General features: G+C 33.6%; 1 pseudogene; it reads left to right on the plus strand.

Moving 5' to 3' along the window:
* The first annotated feature begins 1,894 nt into the window (after positions 1 to 1,894).
* On the plus strand, positions 1,895 to 17,570 carry LOC102532938 (myotilin pseudogene; annotated as a pseudogene).
* The last annotated feature ends 5,898 nt before the right edge of the window (positions 17,571 to 23,468 follow it).

A 23,468-nucleotide genomic window follows, 5' to 3' on the forward strand; every position in this document is an offset into this window, starting at 1 on the left:
GTAGTATGAAAATGATATATCAGGAGACTTAAAAGAATAAGCCATGTATAAAAGATTGTAGATATTGAAATATTTAACCCAGTTTCCAGAAGGGAAGTCTAATGCTTTGAAATCTTACTGAGTATATAACTAGTAAAGAAAACCCAAAAAACAAAAAACTTATGGAATTAAACTACAAGTTCTACTAGAAGGGAGTGAAAATAAAAAGAAATATTAACTAAACAAATAAATATAAAGGTTGACTGAACTAAAATGGCATTGAATAAATTAATCAATAGTTACAAAACAAGGCTGTATGTGCCATTTTTCTTTTATCTAGAATATTTCTATTTCATATAAATTATTAGATTTACTTCATAAATTATCTCACTGTATGCAGTGTCTCTTGTCAACCTTCTCCACAAAAATAAGCCAAACCACATAGCATTTGATGCTATGACTTCCCTACTGAAAAACTGGTAAAGCCTCATCTTGTACTGCAGAGGTTCAGCAAAAAGGTTTCTATTCTTAGCTTAAATACATTGTTCAGAGACCATGTTGGCTCAGTGTGAAAGTGTGCTTTGATCAGTGACAAAATAATGAAGCCTGCTTGGTTTATCTGAGAAGGAGGTGATGGTATCAGTGCAAGTACATACTGCCTGTGTCCCTCATGCATGGACTTTAGCTCCCTCCCAAGGAAAGCCTCTCTCATTTGGACTAGACCCTGTTGAACATTCAGGCTTCATCTCTAGGAATGCCCTGTCTGGAACTCTATCGCTTGGGGTGCCCCTTGCCCATCCTGCTGCGTACTGTGGCTTGTGAGCCTCATTCAGTGTCACATAGCCTTGTCACAAGTACCCTCCCCCATCTTTCTTTCACTTCAGCCTCGTCATTCCCAGCAAACTTGCCTGCCCAGCTAACTCAACTTCTTTTTTAATCACGACTTAGAACTCCTGTTTGTATTTATTTAACTAACAGAGTTCCCATTGTATGCTAAATACTATGCTGGAGCCTGGAGGTAAAGCTGTTAAAAATACTTTGTTACAGCCCTAAACGACCTCCTTGCAATCTAGAAATAATAAACTTATACAAGTAATTATACATTTATACTTGAGGTAGGTTTTATTAATGAGAAAAGATCCTATAAAAACAACCTGAGACCTTCCAGGGTATCCTCAGAGTCCCTTTTCTATGCTTAACATATTTCTCTGTTTTCTCACTGTGATTTAATCTTTCGGAGGCAGGTCTAAAGTACTGCGGACAATGTTTCATCCCTAGCAGATGTTTAATAAATATCTGTTTAACTTAAATATGTGAAATGATCATGCATAAATCATCAATAAATCGACTTCCTTGGTATCTTGTTAATAAACATATTTATGCTTCAAAAATTTATTTGCAGATGATACATTCATTTTCACTTGAGTGAATTTTCTGAGACTCGGGTGGAAAAAAATTGCCACTTCTACCATGTGCTATTTTCCCCTGAAGTGAAACTTTCTATCCAAGACTGGCTTACACAGTTCTCAACATGGGGACACCTGGAGCATTTTAGAAAAAAACAAACATGTCAGGACATAGCAGTATCTGGAATAGTTTTTAAAAATTATTTAAATGTGATTTTGTTTATTGCCTGAGGCATTAGAGCCAAATATCTAATGAACATGAATGAATGTTGAATCTCTATTGAAGTTTCTTCCGTATTTCATTAGAAGATATCACAAAATAGGCTCCACTATAATTACAAAGTCTTTTCAGGGTTGTCACTGGCTGTCATCTGTTTACTAACAGAAAGTAAGGATCACTGTATACATTTCTGTAAAAAATCCATCCTAACCTCTACCATGCTTGAGTTCACTAAAGCATGTAGGCAACTCAGCAAGAGAGAGGAGTGAAATCAATTCAGCTTATTAACATGATGCAGAATATGATCAAATATTTGCCTGATGTTTACTTGGTTCTTGCTTCTGTCTCTGTTTTGAAAGAGGCCTCAGACCAGGAGGTAAATGTTGTCCCTCAAATTAGAGTGTTAGTCAGAAACGACACATACAGTAGTTGGCACATTTCCCACAGTTGTAGGATTGATTTTCCATGGTGTTTTCATTTCCTTGTAAAATTGAACACTTATCGCACACCAAAACTTGGTACTGCTAACAATACAAACCCTAACATTGATGCAAAATGTAAACTATTTAAGTTAGCTACAATTTTTTTAAAGTGTATTGAGTATTAGGTGAAATTGTTATATGATAAGTTTAGTATATCCTGGTTATATGTGGCAGATAATATATTCAGGTACTATATTGACATTTATTACAATCATTAGATTAAAAAGAGCAAACAAACCAAGCATATATAAGAACAAATAGACTGGGAGAAAATCTGTTGACATGATGCTAATTTTTATGTAGTTGTTTGACATTAATTTTTCACTCTGATATATATATTGGCCTTCTAAAACGATTAATGCAACTTTCATAATATTTTGAGACAATCTTGATTTTCTAATTACAATGAAGATTTTATTTGAATCTGATTAGTAGAAGTCACTTTTAAAAATTAATTTTTAACAACATTTCCAGTAAGTTCTCTTAAAATGATTCATACACACTTGTGGAAAACGTGTATCTCTTCTGACCCTACCTTGAGTCTTCATGCCCTAGGTTTCACCTAAACTCAGTATATCTCAGATAAAAAACCTGAGCCTTGCATTTTTGTTCTCATTTTCCTAATGAATTTTTTTCTTTAATTTGCTGTAAATCATGATATTTGGTCAGTTTTCTCACTGACATTCTATTTGATGGACTCATTAAAATCTAACTTCTCTTTCATTGCTTCATAAGTATAAACTTAGTGAAAATAAATAAGTAAATCAAATATCAATTGAATGCTTGATATGTTCTAGTCACTTACATAGTTACGGGGATCCAGTCAGGGAAATTATAGAGGCATAAGATGACATCGTTCTTCTCTAGGAGATCATTTTTGCAGATATATTGCATTCTGCATTGTAAACATGTGCAGCTCACATCATAGTCCTTATATCAGTGTCATTCAATAAGAAGTATATATCAAAATTTCCTCTAGGGTTGTTTAAAAGTATGAATTCTTGAGAGTCTAGTTCAGATATACATAATCATAATTTCTGGGGAAGAATTCTGACCATACTTAAGTTAAGGACCACTAATTTTTATTGTGGATCCATTTATAATCTTACTTCTGTATATTTTTACACATATATTTTCTATAGATTAATTTAAGCTTTGATTATGGACTGTAGTACAACATTTATATTTTGGAACTAAAGTAGGTGGTATTAATTGCTGTCAAATTGTTTCATGTGTATTACAGTCCATTCTCCACTTGGCCCAGCCCATTACTGAGTTAAATGTTTCTTAATGAAGAATGCTGCCCATCTAGACGACTGGTATACTTGTAGGGGAGAACATAGTTTATACTACTGAAATATCTAACAAAAGTTTCAATTATATTTTCTCTTGATAGTATTTCTTGATTGATTGATGCACTTTTCTTAATAATGAACTATATTCAGACTTCCACTTAACTGTCCAATTTATTTCACAAAGTGGCACTGTTACAAGTAGAGATTAGAGCTCCAGAGAGCAAGAGCATACTGCCTCGGTAATTAATGGGATTCTGGGCAAATTTTCAAAGGGAAGAGAGTCATAGTTTTGGATCATCACTCTTAGAATATTTTCATAGTTGATAGCTAGAGTATTTGGAGATCTGGCCTTGAGGAAACAATACTATGGTTCTGTCACTGTGGTTTAAATATATAAATGATAAAAGGCTGTTTTTGATACCAGTGGGACAGAATAAATAAATCCAAGCTCTAAAGTGTTTTTCAGGTTTTGAAGAGTTCTCTTTCCATAAATGATCAGGCAGGCAAGTCTGCTCCAGAAATGTTTGTGGATCCTCATTCCTTTGTGGTTACTATTACAAAGTCACTTTCAATAACAAACAACACAATATTAAGCTCAAGTATTTAATAGTAAATCACAGGCCAGAGCTTGTTAAGTGCTGTGTGTGCACTGTCACATTTAATTCTGACAATATGTGGTAGGCACTGTTATAACTTTTATATTGAGTGTTTGTTCATATGTAATATTGAGATGAATTTTATAAATCTCATAAATTGTAGATTCTCTGGACTCATTCAGTAAGCATTCATTGGGCCCTTTTATGCATAATATACAGAAATAGTGATTATAAGCACTTGAGGCAACCTGAAATATGTTCAATACCTTTATCTCACGAATCAGCCATGTTTTATGAACCGTGTTCATAAAAAAGCATCATTACGGTATCTGTTGGTAAATGTGGCTCACTGTCTTTGCTTCAGTCATTTGGGATAACAATGAGAATTCAGAATTGATATGAAAAGTGAATGTAAGGATAAGTCAATATAAAAATTTGCAGATTAAATGATAGATTGTATAAATCTTCATCAGAATAATCTGGGTGGGGTCATTGGAGAAACTGGGTGGGGATTTAGGTAAAACAGTGTTGGCCATGACTTATTAGTTGTTGAAGTTGGATACTTAGTGTATTTATATAATTTTATATAATAAAACATTAAAAATTATAAAAAGATAGATCAATGTGCATTTTAAAACTGATGCGTTCACAAGTGATAAATAGTTGTTTCGTCCTAATATTGTAGTTCAATTCAGCTAGTGCATGAATTTCTCTTCCTCAACCAAGATGCAATTAGTATCCATGAAATGGTATAATTTTCCATTTGCCTTTGCCCACCTATAATAATTATGGCTAACGGCTATCTAAATTATTCATTTTATATGGTGAACAAGTGATTATTCTTAAAACAGATCCTGTGCTCTTTTAAATTGCTTGTCTTCATTCTCCACTTGGCCCAGACCATTACTGAGTTAAATGTTTCTTAATGAAGAATACTGCCTCACTGAACTTTGCTTTATCTGCAAATCAGAGGAATGATTTGAAATTCCTAAAGTCAAGAACTGCATCTCAAAATGAGATGGTAAAATGCTAAAATTTTGTGTCTCTTCAGTGGCCTTTTTCTAAAATGCTTTTTTGTTTCTTTAGAAGCAATATATTCTCAGAGGATATATTTGAAATATAAAAGCTGGATACGTTGTGTGTGCTGATTATTCTAGGAAGTTGGTTTTATCAATTAAGACATAAACAGGATTTATAAAATGAATAGAAACATGCCATTTGAGGGGTGAGGAGCAAAAAGAAGGCTTAGCATAGTGTTTGTGGTTCCTCTCACCACCTCCCCCAGCACTGCCTGCAGAGGAGGAGCTACTGATAAAATTGCTTGATAGGGTTATACTTGTTAGAAGGTGAGATGGCTGTGGTAAAGATTCTATTCTTTTTTATTTTCCACTTCCTTTGTGTACCATCCACTTTGGTTAACGTTTGCTGAGGTTGGCTGTCCATATCTGATAATCTCACTTGCCTTATTGCTTTGATTCCCTTTAAGAAGGCAGATGAAGAACATAAAGCCAAAGTTTAAGAAACATGGAAAGTAAAGAGTTTCCAGTAAACTAGGTACTGTATCACAGCTTTTATCAGACCCTGCATCATAGTGTGGGTTTAGTGTATATACTAATAGCTTAGAATTTTGATTTGGATATTGTTTCTTTTGTGTATCACTTTCTTCATGGGGGTTTGTGTGTGTGTGTGTGTGTATATATGTTCAAGTGTGGATCATCAAAGTTGATTGCTGAGATGTTCCAGGCATCCTGGGTCAAAATAACATAAAACTGCCATCAGAAAACCCTTAATTCTACAGACTGTATATGCACACTTAGCAATGACATTATTTTAACAACATGTTATTTTTTGTTACATTGGCTGAAGACTTCGTTTGTTTTATGAAATTATTTCTGTGAACAAATAATTATTTTTAAGCTTGTGGGCCTGATTTCTATGACTATGTAAACAGTTGGTGCAAATATACCAAATTCAGACATGAAAGTTACCAAATCTAGAAACGTTTACTTTTATTTCACCTGTGTTTGCTTGAGCTTCTGGTTGACACAGCACGTCTCTAAGAGATGGAAGTTCCTTCTCCTCCTTTGCTGCCTCCAGGTGCTAGGAATTGATTTTGTAACCAGCAGGAGCATCATACCCAGCTGGGTCTTTTTCATTTTTGCCTTTCCCTTGACTTTACCTTATAGTTAGCCAGAAAACAATCACATAACCCCAACAGTGTCAAATTGTAGTATTCTAAATGTCTCAGCTGTGCACCTCCCAACTTCCAAAACCTCTTGACTGTTTTTATGATCAAGGACCCATATATGCCTAATCAGGTGCCTTCATACAGAGACACTCATTTAGCTAAATTATTATGTATTGTAATCAAAAAGTAATTATTTTAATACAAAATTTGCCACTATAGTGATAAAATAAATATTCATGTAGTATTTAAATGTGAAGTGAAATTAAACAAACATGTAGACACAATCTATTATAACTAATGAATGTAGTGATGTAGCATTCTCTGAGTTTAAAAATTTTTTCCCTTTTTTTATTGAAGTATAGTTGGTTTATAATGTACTAGTTTCTGCTGTACAGCACAGTGATTCAGTTTTATATATGTGTGTGTGTGTGTATACAGTTGAATATAGTTCCTTGTGTTATACAGTAGGAACTTGTTGTTCATCTGTTCTGTACATGGTAATTTGTATCAGCCAATTACAAACTCCCAATTTATCCTTCTCTCCCCCCTTTCCCTCCCAGTAACCTTAAGTTTGTTTTCTGTGTCTGTGAGTCTCTTTCTGTTTTGTAAATAAGTTCATTTCTCTCATTTTTTTAGATTCCACATATAAGTGATAGCATATGTCTTTCACTGACTGACTTACATCACTTAGTATGATAATCTATAGGTCCATCCATATTGCTGTAAATGACATTATTTCATTCTTTCTTATGACTGAGTAGTATTCTATGTGTGTATATATATATATGGGTCACATTTTCTTTATCCATTTATCTGTCGATGACATTTAGGTTGCTTTCATATCTTGGCTATTTCAAAAAGAGCTGCTATGAACATTTGGGTACATTTATCTTTTCAAATTAGTGTTTTATACAGATGCATGCCCAAGAGTGGGATTGCAAGATCATATGGTAACTATTTTTAGTTTTTTAAGGAATCTCCATACTGTTTTCCGTAGTGACTACACAAATTTACATTCCAACCAACAGTGTAGGAGGGTTCCCTTTTCTCCACACCCTCTCCAGCATTTATTATTTGCAGGCTTTTCGATGATGGCTGTTCTGACAGGTGTGTGGTAATACTTCATTGTAGTTTTGATTTGCATTTCTCTAATAATTAGTCATGTTGAGCATCTTTTCATGTACCTATTGGCCATCTGGATTTCTTCTTTGGAGAAATATTTATTTAGATATTCTGTCTGTTTTTTGATTGGATTGTTTTGTGGTTTTTTTTTTATATTGAGCTGTGTGAGCTGCTTATATATTTTGGAAATTAATCCCTTGTCAGTCTCATCATTTGCAAATATTTTCTCCCATTCCATAGGTTGTCTTTTTGTTTTATTTATGGTTTCCTTTGCTGTGCAAAAGCTTTTATGTTTAATTATGTCCCATTTGTTTACTTTTGTTTTTATTTCCGTTACTCCAGGAGATGGATCCAAGAAATATTGCTGTGGCTTATGTCAAAAAGTATTCTGCCTTTGTTTTCCTCTACACGTTTTATACTATCTGATCTTACATTTAAGTCTTTAATCCATTTTGAGTTTATTTTGCATATGGTGTTAGAGAATATTCTAATTTCATTCTATTACATGTAGCTGTCCAGTTTTCCCAGCACCACTTATTGAAGAGACTATCTTTTCTCCATTGTATATTCTTGCCTCCTTTGTCATAGATTAATTGACCATAAGTGCATGGGTTTATTTCTGGACTTTCTATCCTGTTTCATTTATCTATGTCTGTTTTTATGCCAGTACCGTACTGCTTTGATTTCTTTGTAGTATAGTCTGAAGTGAGGGATACTGATTCCTCCAGTTCTGTTCTTCTTTCTCAAGATAGTATACAACTTTTTAGTAGAATTTTTCCCTCCACTTTGGTAATGCAGGTAATGGATTTAAACTTTCTTTAAAATAATAAGTATAAAGGCATAATCAAATATAAAGTTTGGCTTTTAAACTTAATTTCTTTATCCACATTCATTCTCATTTATTGTTAACCAGAGCAATTGCCCAAGAAAATAGACTTGAAGTAAACAGTTTATCAACTTATGTGGATAATAGTACAAGCACACTTCAAAGGGATTGCAAGTTCAGTTCCAGATCACTGCAGTAGAGCAAGTCATATGATTTTTTTGATTTCCCAGTGCATATGAAAGTTACGTTTACACTATATCATAGTCTATTAAGTGTGCAAGAACATTGCATCTAAAAAACAATGTACATACCTTAGTTAAAAATACTTTATTGCTAAAATATGCTCACCGTCATCTGAGCCTTCAGCTAGTCATAGTGCAATAAAGCAAGGTGTGCATATACTGAAAAGCATGTGGTGGCCAAATACATTGCACTATTTAAAGTATTTTGTGGACTTATTTGGGGTGGGATGTATTCTAGGAATGAGGATACAGCAATCCAATTTCATCTGTATCAAATATACTGAGGCTGTGGATAAGTGAAATGTACTGGTGGAGCCACAGCTGCTAATTCCATTGCCTCAAAATACGATGCTCACTCTTCCTCTCTAAACCTTCTCCAGTTCCTGAGTAGGAATTTATGCTTCCTGTTTATATATCTTCTGATTAAAAAAATTAAAATCTAAAAAGCCAGAAGTCTGCATTTTATAATTGTGATAGATCCAACTTTGTACCTGTTGGCCAACAGTTGATTTTGCAAACCTTTGTATAGATCAACCTTTTAAAGGCAAAGTTAAACATATCTTTCAGAGTAATTACATCTGTCAGTGGTGTGTAGACACCAAAGTTTTATTGTAAATTATTTATTTGATCAATTCTCCACTTAAAATCTTTTAAAGTTTTTCTGTAGCCCACCAATTAAAAAAATGATTCCTCAGCAAGCCAGTTCCTATCCTCCACAATATAGGCCCAACCTCAGTTAAATCCCTATGTTCTTTTTTCGTACCTGCGAGTACCTCTCATCATACTATTTCCATCTACTTTTCCATGTTATTTCACAGCCCCTTTCAAGTGCCATATTCTTCAAAAAGCTATTTTTTCTCCAAACCTGTAATTGAGTTTTATCTTTTCCTTTTTCCTGGAACACCAGGGAATATTTATCTTCTCAGTCGACACCTAGGTCAGTTTGCTCAGTGGTCACACAGTTGCTTAGGTATTCCATAGACAAAATAGCTGCACTTCAGGGCACATTCTGGCCTCAGAGGATGCCTGGCTTTAGCTTGTAGTGTGAGGGTGCTTTCAGTGTTGTAGAAAATAAGGGCGCTAATGTGTACTGAGTATTTACACAAAGCTGGACACTTGGTTTTATTCCTGGGAAATGTTCAAGTTGTTTTTACATTTTTTTTCAATGTTTTGTAGGTTTAATTAAAACAACTGGTGTATTTAAGCCTTAAGAACAAATATATATTGCCAGGACCCATCTGTCAGAGAAATGATACTTGATGTATGCACCTCATATCCATTCATCTGCATGTTGCCATGAACATGTTGTCAGCTGGGAAACCTGTTACAGATGTACCCGTAAAGCATTAAACAAAATGACAGTTGTTGGGTGTAATACAAACAAATAATAATATGGATTCTTCTTGGTTATTTTTCTAATAGTACTGAAAACAAGTTTATGCCTGTTACTTATGAAAGTGCTTTTATCTCAGAGGATCACCTTTTATTCTGTGCTGTCATTGCTGCTGGCTCCAATGGCTTTCATTGAATCAAACCACTTGCTTCTAGTCTAGCACCCTTCCATTTACTCCATACATAGCTTCCAGAATCATCATCTTAAAATTCATGCTGATCATGCTACCTCTCTGCTCAAATGGCTTCTCATGAATTTGAGAATGAATTCCAGTTCCTTACCAACACATTTAAGAATCTCTGTAATCTAAATCTAATCTAGCTCTTTATCGTTATTTCTCTTCTACACCCACTCTAGGTTGGACAAATTCATTCCTTATGAAAATATTTTGAAGGTGTATCAGTCAGGGATTAATCCAAGAGATAGAAAACTCTCTAAGAATTTTAACAAGAAAGACATTCAGTGCAGGGGATTAAGTGACTACAGAACTGATGGACATGCTGAAGGCCAAAAACTCGATTCTAACTCAGAGTCCAGGAATGATTTCCACAACAATATAGAAATGATTCACAAGGACAGCCACTTCCTCTAAAGCCACCACAGAAACTAATGTCAGAATCAAAGGGGTCTTACCAGAGATGACACCTGACTTTCAGAATACTGGAAAATGACGAACAAAGCTGCAGAGAAACTACCACCAGAACTGGCCTGAAAAGTGGTCTCTGCTACATTTCTTCCTTACAGTCATCCTCTCCATCATCACTTTGGGGATCACGAGCTTCCTTCTTTGGGAGGAGTCTCTGGGAGACAGTGGTTGTCCTTTAGAGAGTTTCTTTTTCTGATATATTAGCATTTGATTGAGGTTCTTAAATGCTTATCTTACAATATCACTATTTATGAGATGAAATATTCTCTGGTAAAGGATTTGAAAGACAGATAAAGATAATGAGATTGTGATGAAGAAACAGTTGAAATATTTGACTAATCTAAATTTATCTATATAGGTTTAATTTCTATTTCCTAATAATTCAGCACTATAGGAAAGATCTTTTGTGACCTGGCCACTTTACACATGTTATCTTGTAATCTTTTCAACGACTTTCCACTTATTACCTATTATTACCTAGGTATTCTTATCCCAATTTAATAGATGAAGAAAGTTAATCTCAGTAAGGTAAAAAGATTTTCCCAAGTTTAAATAGAAAAGGTTAGTATTCAGAGTTAATTATGCCTGTTATCAGTGCTCTTTCTTCTGTAAAATAATACTCATTTTTTATGTTTAAACTTATGCCAGTAGATAACATTAAAAACTTATTGTGGTTTTGATTGTTTAAAACTGGGTAATGAAGGTAAATGGAAATAGACATGTTTCAGTTAAACTCCATAAAAAGGTAATTTTATGTATCTATTATTGTGAAAGAACCATTTACATTATTTAAATAGTGTAGAGAGGATTATTTGGCAAGTGTTCAAGTTACTCATAGGGGAAAAGCAATACTATTTCAATTGTGGACAATTATTGTTACAATGTGTCCTTTTTCCCCCTTAATAATTGCATGTTCCCTCTTGTCACATCTGCACAAGACAGAATAATTAACGTACATTAGCTGCATTGTGGAAGGGACATTTGGTTTTAATTAACATTGGACCATAAGAAAGGCAATTTGCTTTATATTACCATTCATTATTTGATGCACACATACACACATACACACAGAGTCTGTGCACAGAAAGTCAACAATGTGAAATGTTACAAAGCTTCTCAATCTGGCATTACACTAAGCCTACCTAAGAATATATAAAATGTTTTATGCAGAGTAATTCATTTCTTCTCTCTGACATTTTAGACAATTGTGTGGCATACTAATGTAAAACGATTTAAGACCAGAAATTAGTTTTATAGTGATTATTCCAAAATTGAACTGGATAATGAGTAATACCCCTGGTGTTCATATGGCAAGGGCAGTAATCCAGAACTCACTGGAGATTGAAAGTACAATGCATATTCATTTTAAGTTATAACTTAAAGATGCAGGACTGATACCTCTTTTTCTCCTAGATTTTGGTGGAAAAGAAATTTATCTTATGATTGATTAAAGTGTCAATTAAACTTATTTCACATATGGTAGGAATGCATTCAGACAGCCTGTGTGATAAACTATAGTAACCTTATTCCTCCACTAGGAGGATGTTGACCATGTGTATCAGTTAGCTTTTGCTGTATAACAAATGACTCTAAATATTAGTGGTTTAAAATAGCAACCATTTATTTAACTCATGAGGCTATGATTTCGCAGTTGGACTGGCCTTACCTGTGCAGTTGTTCTTGTCTCTGTGGGGCTCACATATCTAAGCTCAACAGTATGGTCAGCTGGAAAGTGATCACGTAGAATGATAGCAGCTAAAAGGATGTCTTTGCTCCCTGTTGTCTCTCACTCTTCAGCAGGCCAGCTGGAACTTGTTTACATGACAACTGGGCATGATTCCAACAAAGAAAGCTGAAGTGACTTTGGACTTGAGCCCCATACTCAGAATTGGCATGCTGTCACTTATGCTACATTCTTTGGACAACCAAGTCACGTAGACAGCCCATATTTCAAGAGATGGAAATAGAAACTCTACTCCTTGACAGAAAAATTTAAAGTGACATTGAAAGGGTGTGAACATAAGGAGGCCTGAGGGATTATAGCCAGTTTTTCAATCTACTGTTTCACATTGGGAAACAAATTTTGTGGCTGTGGTTGTTTGCTTGATAATGAAGTTTCCTACAAACAAAAAGTAGGCTTTACAGAACGGATGTGCATATATTACTCTTCCAGACTTCCCAGACCTTTTCATTGTCACCTCTGGCTCAACATGAGTATGTTGACTCCTATGACTCCTCAGTGAGATTCATTCCAAGTTCCTTAGACTGCTGTTCAGTGGTTCTGCTTGTATCAATTTAATTTAACATCCAAGTCTTCTATGTAAATATTTCTATGTAAGGCTTTTCTGCTCCCCCAAAGTTGATTCCCTGAGAATCTCTTATGAAAACCAATTATTCTCTCTTTTTCATATAGCGTTTTCATGTTGTAGAGTTGCCCTTTGGTATCCACAGGAGTTTGGTTCCAAGACCATCCCCCATCCCCCATCCCCATGCCTTGGATACCAAAATCTACAGATGTTCCATCCCTTGTAGAAAATGGCTTAGTATTTGCATATAACCTACACAAATCCTCCTTTATACTTTAAATCATCTCTTGATTACTTATAATATCTAATACAGTGTAAATGCTATGTAGATAGTTACTGGTGTGTGACATTCTAGTTTTGCTTTTTGGAACTTTCTGGATTTTTAAAAAATAGTTTCTATTCATAATTGGTTGAAACCATGGATGCAGAATTCAAGGATATTGAGGGCCAATGGTGTTCTGTTTCTCATTTCTGTAGTATTATTCTCAAATTTACTTTATAGTTTTAGAGATAATCTCTACATCTGAGGTCTTTCCTGCATAAAACTCATTCCCTTGAAAATGTGTTCTCTAATTAACTACACTTAATATTTACCTTCATTTGAATTTACTTAGAAATTGTCTGTATCACATGTGTTTTAAATATTTTTTGATGGAATTGATTTTGTTATATTCCTGATCTTTGTATCTCCATTGTAATACCTTGTGGGGCAAGAATAACATTGTTTCCTTTGTAGTATTTATACAATTTACTACTCCAGATATCTAATTATTATTGGAGCTAAATCAGTGTATGTCATCTCTTTGTCCATATTTACATATAAATACATATAAATACGTATGCATACATATATATGTGCATTTATATAAATAAATGTATATATTTAGATAGATGGTTGTATAGATAAATAGAAAAATAGGTATATTTTGACACTTAAGTCATCATTTGAATGTCAGATATAGTAACTAACACATTCTTAAAATTTCAGTGTATTTATAGACACAAGGCATTCTGTTTTCGTCTTTATATCCCTTATGCACATACATATATTTGAACAATAATCAAATATATGTGTGTGCATAATTGTGTCCATGGTGATATTTTAAAAATTATTTTTGACAAGAATGGCAATGAAATTTACACTCTGAAATAAGGAGTTACTAAAGGACAATGAGATGTGGAATGAAAGTAGTAAGACTCTTGAATAAAAATATACTGGTTTAAGTTTTTAAAAATTTAATGTTCAGTACATAAAAGAAAATGAGGATTAAAGTTATATTCCTCTGAAAAAACATTTTTGGCTGACTTTGAATCTATATAAATAACAGAACACAGGATATGTAATAGTTCTAACTTTGTTTACTTTAATACAATCAGAGTCAAAATCTGAAATTCCTTCAAATGTCAGAGATATTCATTTTGTTTTAAAATTAGAAAAGGGCCCTATTTTTATCTTGATGATTTGTAGTTAGATATATCTGATCACACTTAAATTGTAACCCTTGACGCCTTGAACTGTACTAACACAGTAATTGTTAGGAACTAAAGCTCTTGTATCAGATGATCCTGGGTTTAAATCCTTCTATCACTTAAATACTGTTTTTGATATTAAGATACTTCACCTCTTTAATGCCAAGTTTTCTCATCTGTGAACAGATATGAATAAGAATCACACTATTTTTCTGGTATGGCTAAGTGAAAAAATAAGACATAATAAAAATGGAGATGATGATACAAAAATCAGATGAACTTCCCTAACTTTCCTACATACCAGTGTGCGTTTATTATAAGAAAAGACAGTAAATTTTTCTCAGGCTTGTGTTATTTGTGAAAATGGGAATTTTCAGGTGTAGTCATCATAGAAAATAGTATGAAGATTCCTCAAAAAACTAAAAACAGACTTACTGTATGATCCAGCAATCCCACTTCTGGGCATATATCCAGAGAGAACCCTAATTTGAAAAGACACACACCCCAATGTTCACAGCAGCACTATTTATGATAGCCAAAACATGGAATCAACCTAAATGTCCATCAAAAGATAATTGGATAAAGAATTTGTAGTATATATACATATATATATATGTGTGTTATATATCATGGAATACTACTCAGCCATAAAAAAGAACAAAATAATGCCATTTACAGCAACATGGATGGATCTGGAGGTTGTCATCCTAAGTGAAATAAACCAGAAAGAGAAAGACAAATACCACATGATATCAATTATATGTGGAATCTAAAAAAAAAAAAAAAAAGAAAGGCAAATGAGCTTATTTACAAAACAGAAACAGATTCACAGATTTAGAAAACAAATTTGTGGTTACTGGGGGTGGAGACGGGTGGAGAGATAAATTGGGAGTTCAGGATTTGCAGATACTAACTATTATATACAAAAAAGATAAACAGCAGGATTCTACTGTATAGCACAGGGAAGGATATTTAATACCTTATAATAGCCTATAATGAAAAAGAATATGAAAAGGAATATATATATACTTACGTATAACTGAATCATTATGCTATGCACCATAAATTAACACATTATAAACTGACTATAATAAAAAATGAAAAAATAAATAAGCAATTAATTGGGTACTGAAATGTAAAAAAAACCCTACTTCTTGGTATTACACATATTTATTAATAAGATAGTATGTATACATGCACCTACAATCATTTCTAGTAAATCAACATTCCATAAAGATAACTTCCTTCTCAAAAAGTCTTGAGGTCCAATTGTTGTGGTAGACTATCTTAGCAGGCTATGTAATGATAATAAGGTTAGGTGTCTGTGAACAGTCTATGACATACATTATAAGTATCTTGTGTCACAAGGGCCCTGAGAGTTGGAACACCATATATTGGGCAGAGCAACACATATGGATAATAACACTAGCAGGTGTGTATTCTACCATTTTAAAAATGAAGAAATCAGAGTTCACAAAGGTTGACATACCCAAAGGCATCCAATTAGGTCTTCTGATCCCAAAACTCATCAAATTTTCTTCTATTCACATGCACACATGCACACATACACATACCTCAGTTAAAACACTTTTGTTTGAAACAGCTTTTAAAGAGAGCACTTTTAGTTTAAAGTAATCTCTTAGGATCAATGATCTCTTTTCACCTATCAGCATAAGACAAAATAAGTAATTAGAATGTTTTAAAATCAACATATTACCAAGAGGCCTTGGACATTTATAAATAAAACATCCATCACAATATTTAGAAATTCAAATAAAATGGAAAATACTATAACTCAAAAATAATAGCCTGTTTGTGAAGCATTTATAAAAGTTAATGCATACTTTTACACACTCAGTTATTATTTTCAATTACATTTTAATAATAAGTTCTGTTAGGCACTTGATTTGAAGTCTTATATGAAAGAGTTCATTCTTTCTGTTTTTAAAAAATACTTCTGCTTCTATTTTGTTTAATTAGTATTATAATTCACAAGACAAATAATGCAAATAAAAACATACATTTCATGGAGACCTCCAGCTCCGCTAGGCAGACTACACAGCCTTCTGTTACCATCCATCCCTGCCAGTGCCTCCTCAGTGGTGAGCTCTCACGTCATGATGCCCTCCTCTGCTTTTTCCTGCTTCTGCCTAGCTGCTTTCTGGTTCCAGCTGGAGCCAAGGTTTTATAGCCACCTAGTCAGCTGCCAGACAGCTTCCTCGGCTCCATATTGTCATCACAGCCTGATGGCAGTAGCAGTAAAATCTTTCACTGTGGACTCGGATTATCAACAACCCTCAGTTGGCCAAGCAAAGTGTAGAGCCATCCCAAACTGCAAATGAGAGACCCATACCAAGCACTCTCAACCATGAAACACAAGGATCCCCCCAAAAAGTAAAAAAGAAGCTTTGATTCAAGGTTTGGGGAGAAAGATGAAATGTAAGGACACCCTTACATTTCATCATGGAAATCAACACTTAACATCGGAGAAGATGTTTAACATATTGCTGGACTTCAAGCTCATATGACATTGAGGCATGACATTGAGCACAGCACAGCTCAGAACATACACGACTGCAGGTTCCTAAGTCACAAGCAAGAAGTAGATCATCCTCAAAGGGAGATGTGAGTGATCAGCATGCAATCTGGGTGAAATTTTACCTGCCACATTTCATTCAAATGCCAGAGAACATACTGAGTGAGGAGGAAAGATTCTACAGAACGGACTTCAAAGAGAGTGGACTGCCAGCTCCTCATGTGTCATGCTGTATAAATGGAAGACCAGTTCCATGACATGATTTTTGCAAAATGATAGTGTCCTAGAAGGGTTTTCATTCACTCATGTTTGACATGATCAAAGGTTCAGATTCCAGGGCTTATGTACTTGTTTCTATAAACAGATCAGGAGAAGCCACCTTTACTCTGCAGCTGGACCTCCTTGCAAAACAATGTGACAGAGCATCAATGTTTATCTACAGATCACAGAGCAAAAAAGTTTTTGAGGGAGACTCAGTGAAACTAGGAAGCCGGATCTCAACTGCACCTCCACCAAACGTGTTCTAGAAAAGAAATCAAGAAATGGTACAATTCAGCACTGACTGAATAAGCTGACAGCATGATCGCTCTTTACTGATAAAAAATGTAAACAGGAAAGATGTTCAGTGATGTACTGTCTGCAGTTAATGAAGCTAAGGTAATAAGTGACTGCCTGTAAAACATAAAATTCTTCTAACTCCAAAGCACTTACGTGTTCACTGAACTTCCAACAAGTAGTCAACACTTAACAGGAAAGGTCTGGATGTGAAACAAGCTTCTAACCTAGGAGGAGAGTTTCAGCATCTAGCAGTTCAGTCTGGACTCTGTGAAAGTGAAAAACTGGAAAAACTTTACCAACGTTGAAAAACATAGCAACTGCATTATTAGTAATATATTTGATTGAATTGTTGAAATGAAGTCATAACTATTATGGCTTTAATAGGTAATATAACCAATATACACATAAGTACATGTGGACATAGACATACACTATTATGCATACAAATACGCACATAATATTTACATATAAATGTAAAACGTGTATAAGTGTGCATATTTATAATATTACTTGTCCTTTGACTCTTACACATTTGAGCTGCTCTTCTGGTCTGGGAAGCCTACAGAAAATACGGGTTTCTAATTGTAGAAGACTATATTAAGATGGGAGATTTTTAACATTTAAGTCATGCAAACTTAACAGTGGCAGGTTGAGAGTTAATATCAACTTTAATAATACATCTAATACTTCTAATTAAGTTTCCTGGTACTGCTTTCTAAATACTGTTAACCTGTTTTCTCTTGTACTTACTAACAAGGTAGAGATGATCTGAATGTTCCATAGTTTCATATCAAAAGAGAATAAAATTTGAAATATTTAAACCAAACAATAAGAACAAAAAATATTTCCTTTTATACTATAATAAGTAGCTTTTTATCTAAGCGATTTTTTAGGAAAAACACCCCGAAGTGAATTATGATTAATTTTAATCTTTCCTCTGAGTCTGAGTTTTGTCTGTTTTCACCTCTATTCATGACTTTCTTACTACTTTATTTTCCATCAAATTCATTTTTTGAACAAAACGTTCTTATAGAGCTATATAAATCGTGCTAATTTTGGAAATTAAGAGAACTAACAGTGAACCCCAGGGAGAGACTCAGTATAATCACACAGTCAGTAAGGCATCATCTGATTCTAGATTTGCTTACTTACTCAGTGTTATCACATCAAGATGCTAGCTTTTCCTTTTCTGCAAAAAATTATATATATAATTGATTTGTTGAAATCACTAAACATATACTTTTCTTTTATTTCAAATTTCTAATTCAGAATGATGCATGACAAACAGAACAGCTTACGTTTTAGGGACCAGGAGAGAAAGTGAATACCATTTTAATATTTAATGAGTCAGGCATTATGATGCTTGACATTTATTATCTTATTTGGCTCGTTAAAAAAATCTTGCAAGATGAAATCATCCCCACTTTACAGATGGCGAACTAAGATTTAGAAAATTTAAGTCCGTTGTTCAGGAGGATGTATCTCTGAGAGTGCTTGGACTGTTTCCTAGCTGGCATGATTCAAAAATTAATATTCTGAAGTCTTACAGCCTTCCTAAGACATACTTTAAAAATTATTATTTGGGTTGCTTAAAGTCATAATTTCAAAATACAGTTATAATAGTCACAGCTAAAATTCGAAGGGCATCAAGGCAGCCAGTAAACTTATGCAAACTCATTTTAAAAAATCATATTTGTAGGTAACTTATGAAACTACCCACAACTTCATGAAGGGCAAAACAATCTGTTTCATTTCTTTTGGGTACAGTACAAAAATAATAAAAGAAAAAGTGCTTTTGAAAGTGTCTCTTCTGTATTTTTGCTTGTATATGAAATAGAATATCCTGTTTCTTAAGCTCAAGAAGATGAAATTGAGGTTAGGTGCCCAAGACCAGCGACAGAGACAGGAGCCCTATTAGATTCTCCAGAGCCTTTGTAAGAATTGTTAAATACACGAAGTCTTCAAATAAAGATAAAATGGATAAAGATTAATATTAAAAGAAACTTTCACAAATACAATTTTTGTATAGAAACATGTTTTCACAAAGATAAGTGTTAATTGCTCATCTTCAACTAATAATTAAACTAAATAAAAACTGAATTTCAAAATTAGCTTAATAGTTAAGCTATTATATAATATATAATAATATTTATTATAAATACATAAAAATTAGAAACCTTATCTGATTTCTAATGAAATTCTTCTCCATTGCATGACATAAATAGTGGCTTAAAAATGAATATCTCCTATTAAATATTGTGCTCCTCTCAGAAATATCTAAGCAAATGAGAATGTGTAATGCAGATAGCAATAGATTTCTCCTTTTCAATGGAAAACATTTGCATCATTTTCATGTTCATGTGCAGTATAATTGTAAACACTGGCACATTAAAGCTCTGAGTAAATAACTTATTAACAAGTTATTATTAATGTAAAAACACATTGACTTTTCTCAGAAACCTTAGTGCCATGTTTTCATTGAATGTTTTTGTTTATATAGTTTGTTCTTGTCTGTGGTTAGCTTCATTTTTCTCAAGTGTTTGAAAAGTAATGGGCAAAGAAAGGTTAACCAATGTAACTTCATGTTTTGTTCACCATAGCTATTACTTCCTTGTGTAGTTGGCCTCCAAGAGTATTATTTGAAAAAAATACATTTCATTAAAAATCATGTTACAACTGGACATATTTGGCTTTTACATCACATAGTTTGTACATTGAGCAAAATAGTCTTTCTCTTTATTTTTCGAATGGATATGCAACTCTAAGGATATTTTTAGAATCATAATTGTAGTTCACTAATTTCCTTTTTAATTTACTGTGCACATGGTGATACCTGAGGAAATCTTAAAAGTAGCAGTTTCTTCTTTGATCGCTGAGGTTGAATTCAGTCACATGGTGCTGTGAAGAATTTTGTTCTGATGCTTCCTGTTTATTAACAGTTAAATGAATTAATAATTGGCTTTGATTTCAGGGATGTCAATTTGGGAGGTAGCGTGTACAATGGTAAAAATATTACAAGGTGAAAAATAAGCTAAAGAGTTCATATGTCTATTTGATAGCACATTAGTGTTTTATGTCTTTCAAGGTGAAAGTTGACTTACTCTATTAACAAAGTTCACAGCCCCTGAATGATCTGGCAGCCTTCTGCTATAATCTTCTCCATGAGGATTATCATTGCCAGGACTATAATATCATTCTATGGGTTTTGAGGAATTTCTTTAAGTTATAATTATGACAAATTAAGTCATGCGACATGAGAGACTAAGCAATTTGATGGATCAGTGAACACTGAACATAAAATCTACTTTTAAAAATTATCCTCTTGAAGCTTCTTTTAAAAAGTTTTTATAACCATGTCTATATACATCTGTTAGAAAAATGAATGGTTTCTGTCAACCATATTCTGTTAAACCTTGACCCATTTGAAAAATTCTTACACTATTTGCTCCCACGTTACCTTCAATTTATTTGACCTTCCCCCATGCCAGTGAGAATAAACTGTTTTTTTTTTTATTCCAATGGAGTGGAATTGGTACTTCTATTTGTATTTTTATCACTGTGCTATAATTATTTGTGAGTGTTCTTTTGTCACTGGTTTCAGGGTGAACTTGTTGCGGGCAAGGACATTATGTCATAATTCATCTTGCATGTATTCATGTTGCTTATAAGCTGAACTTTATCTGAAACAATGAATACTTTCCAAGGAATTTTACTGAAGAATTTTCGATCCATAATTGAGCTTAGTTAATATTTGCTGAATGAACTAAATGCCTTTGTTTCTGATCGAACAAAACACGATGAATTAGAGAGCAGTTGACTACAGTGGCTGTAAGTATTAGATAAGAGACAGTTTTCCTCTAAGGGAACACTTTCTTCCAGCCTATCTTAGAAGATACTAACTTCACAGACTCTTTCCTTGAAATTTTGTGTCCTTTCAGTTCTGTGGCAGGCGATTATTTGCATAAATTATGTTCATTTTCTTTTTCTTAATAATACCAACACATTTGGAGGGGAGCAGCAGTGTATCTGGATAAGTTTCCTGATCTCCCAACTTTTCTTGCAACTAGGGGTGGCCTATGTTACTTTACCTAACTAACGAGCAGGTGTTGTTAGAGCTCAAGACATCACTTTAAAGGATGACAAAATCAGCTGGTTTGAGATTTTGCTTCTTGTAGTGAAAGATATTTGACTAGGAAGATAAAAGCATGCACTGTAAGCTGCAGTATCACCCCTGAAGTGCTCATATATTTATTTGGTAAGCCAGATAAATCTAATTGGATTAAACATGTTTCTATTTCATGAACATAAAACCAGGAAAAATGTTTTAGTAAATAGTGCACTTAATAGAATGAGAAATTGCAGAATTCATTTTATAATTTTCAAAACAAAATCGTATTTCTAAGTGATTTCAGCTTACAGTAAGAGAGAAATGTTTTCAGTTGTGTTTTTATGATATTTCATAATAAACAATTATCTCATATTCTTGAGAACATCATGATAATGGGACTCAAAAGTAGCATAGGATGTGTATTAGAAAATACTTAAAATTAATATATAGGTATTTAATTTATTGAAATAATTCAGCATAACTAATATCAAAATGATAAAAGTTAGTGACTTAATTTAACAGAAAAAAACCAACAGAGCACTAATCACCATCATAAAATTAAATTATGCAAAATATTACTTACCAATGGAGAAGCTATTCCAAAAGCTGTGGGAGACAGAAACTATTATAACACACAAGAGGAAATTTTCAGGCCACAGGAATGGAAGAGGAACCCATGGAGATACCGTATTGAAACTGTCTGAAACATGGATGGTGAAGTGGATCTCTTAAACATCCTAAGGAGATGCTGTACTATCATGAAAGATCCCCTGTGATGAAAGTTTTGCATCTCTCTCTGAAGCATGTCCAGCACTTAAAAATTAATAGAAGTCTATTAATCTGTTCTAGCAGAATACTTACATTGTTTGAACCCATTGTCATACAGGAAATATTGAACAACCACTCTTTGTTCTCAGAATAAACCATTTTGAAAGTCATGGACATTAGTCTCTTGATTATATTTTTTCAAGATTATATAAGTCTGAATTATTTTCTATAAAATCTTTGTTATTCTACTGTCAATATTCTCGCCAAAAAACTTTTTAAACATGAGACTAAGAAAGGACTATAAAATTTTAACACAATATTATAATTGTAGATTTTAAAGTAACATCAGTCATTTAAATTTGACCAATATATTATCATCAGGAAATCATTAACAAGTAGTTTCTAGCTTCTGCATGGATTGTTTAATGAGGGATTATGCACTCTTCTCCATTCTAAGTGGATCAGATAAACTTTTTGCCTCTTGGTTCCTAGATCCTGCTTTTACCCTCCTTTTAACTCCATAGCCCTCTGTGTATTCGAAGATGTGTCATTCTCCCTCTGAAGACTTCTTTCTATCTTTAGGCTACATTCAAACAGCCACCTCAAGTATCTCTAATATGAAGAGTATTTTTACTGTTTTCAGTATAACAGTGGCCCCTTTGGAACCAATATGTCTTGTTGAAACTCTGCTTTTCTTTTTTCTTTTTTTTTGAATATGTTCACTCCCCTCTCCATGACTCGAAAACTGCATGCTTACAGTTAATTGTTGAACCCAAATAGAGTACTTCACATGAACCACAGTTTATTCTTGCCAGCACATGGAACACCTTCAGTAGACACTGCAGAAGTAAATAGATGAAGAAATTTAAAAAAATTAATTAGTTTTCCATGACCACATTTAGATAAAACCATGCTGGCTTCCCTTCATATCTGCAACCCTTTCTAAAGAGAATATTTTAAATTATCTAGTACAGAATTCTCCTTGAGCATAATGGAAATCTCAGCATTTTAGGGTGCACTTTGTTTTAATTAGAATTGTCTCTCTTTATCTCCATTCTTCCTTTAGCTTTCCTATTCCCTGATGTCCTCTTAGTTCACTGCCATCAGTTCAGGCATCTTATCACTACATTATAATAACCCTGTGGGAATGTAATGTGCCCAAGCCAAGTGTTTAAATCCACATGTCTCTTTCTTAAGGCCCTCTATTTTTCTTGGGACTCAAGCTCCACCAGAAATCATTTGCTATCCACTTTATAGCTCTATGAGTATTCTTCTGGACAGAATAGTCAGAAATGAAATGGGACCTGAGGAATTAATTATGTTTTCT

The sequence above is a fragment of the Vicugna pacos genome, chromosome 3 (assembly GCF_048564905.1).
Source record: "Vicugna pacos chromosome 3, VicPac4, whole genome shotgun sequence".
Classification (NCBI taxonomy): domain Eukaryota; kingdom Metazoa; phylum Chordata; class Mammalia; order Artiodactyla; family Camelidae; genus Vicugna; species Vicugna pacos.